Here is a 7,581-nt window from a genome sequence, read left to right as displayed (position 1 = left end):
GCGATCTCAGCTTACTGCAAGCTCTGCCTTCCGGGTTCACACCATTCTCCTGCCTCAGCCTCTGAAGTAGCTGGGACCACAGGAGCCCGCCACCACGCCTGGCTAATTTTTTGTATTTTTAGTAGAGACGGGGTTTCACCGTGTTAGCCAGGATAGTGTCGATTTCCTGACCTCGTGATCTGCCTGCCTCAGCCTCACAAAGTGCTGGGATTACAGGCGTGAGCCACCGCGCCCGGCTCAATTTTTATTTCTTAAAATTGAGAGCACTTATTAAACCCAAGAGTCCACAAGCTTACTGTGTTACATACATGAGAACATTTGAGATTCCGAGGGCACTGAAAATTTATTTTTGAAAAGCAAGACATTTTGAAATAAGAAATTCAAATCTCTTGCTATGTACATCATTTAACAAAAATAATGAAGGGTTGATAGTAACTTCTATGAATATTAATACAGGCCTTAATTTAGTTCTCCTGTTTTTCTCTATTCATCTTTGTGCCCTTTAAATAAAAGAGATTTATTTTATACTTTACATATAATTATTATTTTGTGTCTCTGCTGTAGCAGGAGATCCGTTATTCTATCTCTACTTCAAAAGAGGGTTTTATAATTTCAGAAATAGTTAAGCAACTTGAGGCAGAGCACATAAGTACAGATTATATAGTAGACACTGACCAAATGTTGTTGGCATTAACGTGTACACAGAAATTTTTAATGCCCATGGTAAGTAGCAAGAAATAGTCCTGAGAGTTCTCAATGAATTTAACAGGTTTTCAACTCCATAGACCAGGTTAAAAGTAAGGTGTTTATTTAATTAATACCTATGTTCCTCTCAAGGAGATAGAGTACATTTTCACCAGGTCAATAGCATCATTTATTATTCTGTTTTTGTTTGAGCTCCAGGTTTTCATTTGAGCTATTTATTTTCTATTTATTCTATTTATATTCTATTTATTTTCATTTGAGCTATTTATTTTCTAAACAAATGAACTCTGTTTTTAAATAACTTTAAAATGAACTCTGTTTTTAAATAACTTTATGTACCTGTACATTCATTTTCTTTGCCAAGTTGTACACCCAATTTACAACCTCTATAGAAAACAGTACAGAGATATCTCAAGTAACTAAAAATAGAACTACCATTCAACCTAGCAATCCCACTCCTGGGGGTACCTACCCTCCACACAAAAAAGAAATCCTTATATCAAAAAATCACCTATATGTTCATTGCAGCAGGTTCATTGCAGGTGTGGTATTCACAATACCGAAGATATGAAATCAAACTAAATGTCCATCAGTGGAAGATTGGATAAAGAAAATGTGGCGTATATACACAATGGAATACTACTCAGCCATACAAAATAATGAAATAACATCTTTTACAGCAACACGAATGGAACTGGAGGCCATGATCTTAAGTGAAACAAGTAAGACATAGAAAGACAAATACTGCCTGTTCTCACTTATAAATGGGAGCTAAATAATGTGTACACATGGACATAGAGTGTGGAATGATAGACAACACAGGCTTGGAAAGGTGAGGGGGTGGGAAGGGAGGGAATGATGAGGGATTACTTAAGGGGTACAATGTACATTATTTGGGTGATGGACACCCTAAAAGCCCTGACTTCACCGCTATGTAATCTATGCATGTAGCAAAATTACACTTGCACCCCACAACTTTATACAAATAAAAATGAACAAATTAATTTTTTAAAAAGTAGTTGCAAACTTTCTTTGAAGTTATAAGACCCTTTCAAGGTCATGAAGATACATCTTGGGCATACTTCATTCTGGGCTGAGATGCTGTTGTAGAGATTTGAGAAGAGGGAAATGGCCAGGCATGGTGGCTCACGCCTGTAATCCCAGCACTTTGGGAGGCTGAGGTGGGCGGATCACGAGGTCAGGAGTTCAAGACCCGTCTGACCAACATAGTGAAACCCTGTCTGTACTAAAAATACACAAAAAATTAGCCGGGCATGGTGGAGTGTGCCTGTAATCCCAGCTACTCGGGAAGCTGAGGCAGGAGAATCACATGAACCCTGGAGGTGGAGGTTGCAGTGAGCCGAGATCGCGCCACTGCACTCCAGCCTGGGCATCAGAACAAGACTCCATTCCAAAACAAAAAAAAACAGAAGAGGGAAGTGATTAATTCTGGATAGAGTCTAAATATTACACAACTTAAATTTTGAAGAGGTAGGGGTGGGTTTTGTGTGTTGTTTTACAGATTGTTAAAAAAACAAACAAACAGTAACCACATCAGACCCCTTATTTCTCTGATACTAATGATTCCTGTCCTTAGAAATTCCAAACAAAGTGAGGAAAGAGATGGTGAGGAGAGAAAAGGAGGTATGGAGAGTGTATTAGTCTATTCTCATGCTGCTAATAAAGACATACCCAGGACTGGGTAATTTATAAAGGAAAAACGTTTAATGGTGAGGAGAGAAAAGGAGGTATGGAGAGTGTATTAGTCTATTCTCATGCTGCTAATAAAGACATACCCAGGACTGGGTAATTTATAAAGGAAAAACGTTTAATTGACTCACAGTTCCACATGGCTGGGGAGGCCTCAAAATCATGGCAGAAAGCAAAGGGAAAGCAAGACATGTCTTACATGGCAGCAGACAAGACAGAGCTTGTGTAGGGGAACTCCAATTTATAAAACTATCAGATCTCTTGAGACTTATTTACTACCATGAGAACCATATCGGGGAAACTGCCCCCATGATTCAGTTATCTCCACCTGGCCCCACCTTTAACACATGACGATTATTACAATTCAAGGTGAGATTTTGGTGGGGACACAGCCAAACCATAGCAGACAGGGAAGAAAGAAAGTGATGTAGTTATGGGCAGAAGCTGTTGGGGAGGCAGAAGCAAGAGAGTTGGGGGAAGAGTGGGGAGAAAGGTCTTTTGCATAAACATCATTTTAAGATAATCATTACTAGGAATAGAACCACCACAAAACTGTGAAATATCAAATGATTGAAAAAAAGAAATCTATGTGCCAAAGGAAGCAATGCTGCTCAGCTGTTGACAGGAGCACACAGGCCTTTGCAAGAAGGAAAGCAGGGCATCTGATATAGATGCAGCGTCAAATTGTCCATCATTTTCTTTTCTATCTTGACAAACATTGTGTTATTTTTACAAATTGCCACCAACTTAGCCACTTACAACAACACATATTTATTATTTCATAATTTAATTGGATCCTCTGCTTAGGGTCTCATAAGTCAAAGTGCTAGGCAGAGTGCAGTCTCATCTGGAGGCTAAACTGGGAAGAATTTGCTTCCACACTCACTCAGGTGTTGACAGAATTTATTCTCTTGAGGCTGTAGGATTGAGGGCTCTGGCTTCTTTTTGGCTGTTGGCTGGAGGCTACTCTCAGTCTCTAGGAACTGCTCTTATCTCCTCACCAGCGGAGGGCTCCCACAATGGCCAGTACTTCTTCAAAGCCAGCTAGGAAGAGAGAGCTCTTCAGTGAGTCTACTAGCAATATGGAGACTTATATAATATTACAGAAATGACATCCCATCACCTTTGCCATATTCCATTGGTAGAAAGCAAGTCAAGGGGAGGGGATTATACTGGAGCATAAAAACCAGGTGTTGGGAATCATGGCTGACTCCTTAGACTCTGTCCTCCATGCTTGCCATGTTTCCTTTGTCTCCTCTAATCTATAACAATTACTCAGTCTTTCTTTTCTTTCATGACTTTGACACTTTTGAAGAGTACTGATCAATTGTTTTGATTTGTGTATTTTAAATTATTTTGTTTATAACATTTATTACAATATGTTTCTCAGAAAATTGTGAGCACATAGATATCATTTACCCTTGCTCCAGTCATACACCATGGAACAGTAATGCCTCTCTTGTGTTAGTCTCTTTGTCTTTACTTTTTGAGGGATGGTGGCGAGAAGACTATATTGAGCACAAGAGAAAATAAGGTAACAGTATTACATTTGAAGGGACAGCAGGTTACATATAGCGTTGTGAGCATAGAAGAATGATCACACCTTTGATGGAAATCAGAAAATTAGGGAGAAAATCTGGCTTGGGAAGCATAGTGAATATTGTTTTCCCTTTGGGAAACCTCCCCAACTGTCAGTCTGTGCAATTCAGATGAATGAAGAGAAAACTACTCTCAGTTCAAGCCTTGGGCACATCTCAGTTAAACCTTCCAGAATCCCAGGCCACGGTGATTGGTTCAGGAATTGACCCATGACCCAGTCAGAGCCATTGAGCTGTTCGAATGAAACTCTAGGGCCACTGGGAATGAGGCAGGCATAGTTCAGGACTTCTACCTCATAGCATATAAAGCCTGGAGTGATAGTAAGCATTTTGCTATGTATATCAATTAAGATTAGATTTTTCCATGAGACAGAAAACCCAAAATTACAATAACTTAAGTAAGATAGAAATGAACAAGGGAAGTCTGGAGGTAAGCAACCTAGGGCTGGTGGTAGCTCCCTGGACATCAGCGAGGGTTTCCTTCTTTCTTGCTTTGGTGCCCTTGATACATAGCTCTGCCTGATGGTCTACGGTGGCTGCTTGAGCTTCCAGGCAGCAGGGAGAAGGAAGAGGTGAGGAGGATGGTTCAAGCACACTTTTGGAAATTGCTTTTGACACAACTACTTGTATCCCATTGGCCAGAAATTAGTCACATAGCTATGCTTAACTATAACAGAGGTATGGAAATATAGTCTTTATCTCAGGATGGTGTGTACCCAGGCAGTTAGGGTTTTATTATGAGCTGTTGGAGAACAATGAGCTTTCTCTGCTGTACCACCTCAAAGTGAAAGCCTGACCGAGAATAGAACCTGTTCTGAATGAGCAGAGTTGAAAGATGAAAAGAAATCTTTCCCCAATTATATCTTTGAGCTTCTGGATCAAGGGACTTCTGAAGTCAAACTACCCCTGCTACTTAAGTTAATCCTCCTTCTTTCTCTTCTCTTTCTTCCTTTTTTCCTTCTTTCCCCTTCCTTCCTTCCTTTCATCCTTCCTTCCTTCCTTCTCTCCTTCCCTCCCTCCCTCTCTCTTTCTTTCTCTTCCTTCCTTCCTTCCTTGCCTCCTTCCTTCCCTCCTTCCTTCTTTTATTTCTTTTTTTTCTCCAACTGGAAAAATCCTGACTAGTACAGAAAGGAAGGTTCTCTCAACAGAGCATATAAGATCATCTTTATTTCTTTGTTCTCTCAAGCTCTCAATTCCCCCTGCAGTTACTCAGAATGGCAACTGAGTCTTCCCTTAGATCTCCTAAGGGCCAAATTATGCATCTTCATGCTTCATTTCTTTTCAGCATAGAGGAGAAAGAGTTGCTTGTATTTCTTAGAACTCGCCTTCTTGGATTTGAACATTTAAAAAGTATGTTTTGTATATCTCTACTAAGAATATAAGCTGGAATTCACAGCCTTACCTATTCTAGGTATATTTATTGATCTTTAGGAAATACTTCTTGGAATTATTTTACTATTCAGTAAAAACTCCTCTGTCTAAATAGCCCAACTTCCTACCCACTTCCTCTTTCTCAATTATGACTTTTATTAACATTAACATTATCTGTAGAAATTAGAGCTTAATGGATTTCTTTCTGTTGATCTCAGAATCCTACTACAACAGGTCGCAGCCATACAGTGCACTTTTTTTTTTTTTTTAAGTAACTTTGCCTACCCTGTTTCTAAGTATCAATTTACCTAGCCTGTTTCCTTGGCATCTTTTTTTCTGGGTGTTTCCTTTGAAGCAGAAGATACAAAACATTAGTAGGGTTTCCTATCAGATTCTGAAAGCATGGTTTTCACTTAAACTACTATGCTTCTCTGTACCTACTTATGTCAGTAAAGTGATTAGGAGTGTCTACCAACTGCAATTCTCAGGCTATGAAATTTGGCTTTTTGAATTTAAATTATACTGCAGCACCATATGGCATAGGAGAAAGGAGTGCTCAATTTCTTATCTCACAGAGAGTGCCTCTCAAGCAAGGGAAATTGCTGTCACAGCCTAAGTTTCATTGGCTTTCTGTGGCTTAGCATTACCCGCTGCCTCCCAAGCACATACATGTAGGCTATTCTTGAGCCACTTTGAGAAAAATGGCTGCAAACCATCACAGATGAGGAGAGCCCATCTGAGTCAACTGCTGCTCATCTTCCCACAGTTGGATGCTGAAGAAGCCCTGCATACAAAGTTCCAAGAATGGGAGAACTCTGGGTGCCTTTCACTTATGTTTTCTAAAAAATTTATTTAACCTGAGGCAGAGCCATGTTATAGAACATCATTCACATTCCCGAGGGCATTATAAGCAGTCGTTACCAGCCTAATGTAATTATGCTTGGGAGCACCGCAGAGACTCCTAAAGCTTCTGAAATGCAAGGTCAAGTTCTACAAATGTCCAGGTATGCAGGAGGAATCTACTAATTTATGATTATGGTGACTCTTTTCTCTGAGTCTGTCACAAATTAATAGAACTCAGGGAGCTACACATCCTCTTTAGGATTATAAATGGGGTCCTGACATTTCAGACTCTTTGCCACTGTAGTGACTGAGAATCCTGTCTCTCATACCCGACATTAGGGAGCCCCTTATTGTCTAATGAGATGGCAGACTTCTCTACTTGACTTCTGCCAAGTCGGCATAAGGACAACTCAGAAAGAGAGGGAATATCCAGGTTGTGTTGTTCTCTGTCATCTAACTAATGAAAGTTATGAACATATGAATCAAGCAAGTCCTCCATACGATGGTGGTTACTGGATATATCATTGTCCTCCATATCCACACCTCTTGTGCCCTCTGTCCCTGGTGGCTGAGCTGATGAGTTGTACCAACATGGTTACTTGCCCTCTGGCTTCCGGTTGGGTTTGTCCAGTGGCAAGCACTGGCAGATGAGGTTAGGATATCTATTCCCCTGGCATCACCAGTGCTTACACACTGACCCAGCTCCTGCTGGGCAGCCCTCTCCTCACAGTTCTCATTCTGATTTCTCATAACTTCTCTCACTCCTTTCCCTTTCAGACTCTGAACCCCCTCTCTGCTGTTCCTAGCCCTGAATACTATGCTAACCATTGTGGTTTCCCTAATCCTGCCCACACTTGTATAAATTACCCATTTATTAAACTCTCCTCAAATTATTCAGTTTGAATGTGCCTTGTGTTTTTTGCTGGAGCCCTAAATGATAAAACAGCACTGTTCTGATTTGCCCATTTTCTTTTCTACCTTTTTCACGTGCCCTAACTCTAATAGTCCTGTCTTTCTAAATGTCTACAAAAGATCTCCATATTTGTTTCTGTTTGTATCAGGCCTCTGAGCCCAAGCTAAGCCATCATATCCCCTGTGACCTGCATGTACACATCCAGATGGCCCATTCCTGCCTTAACTGATGACATTCCACCGCAAAAGAAGTGAAAATGGCCTGTTCCTGCCTTAACTGATGACATTATCTTGTGAAATTCATTCTCCTGGCTCATCCTGGCTCAAAAGCTCCCCTACAGAGCACCTTGTGACCCCCACTCCTGCCCGCCAGAGAACAACCCCCCTTTGACTGTCATTTTCCTTTACCTACCCAAATTTTATAAAACAGCCCCACCCTTAT

This window comes from Pan paniscus, chromosome 2 (assembly GCF_029289425.2).
Source record: "Pan paniscus chromosome 2, NHGRI_mPanPan1-v2.0_pri, whole genome shotgun sequence".
Lineage (NCBI taxonomy): Eukaryota > Metazoa > Chordata > Mammalia > Primates > Hominidae > Pan > Pan paniscus.
The sequence above is the reverse complement of the archived record's forward strand: the minus strand, read 5'-3'. Positions refer to the sequence as shown.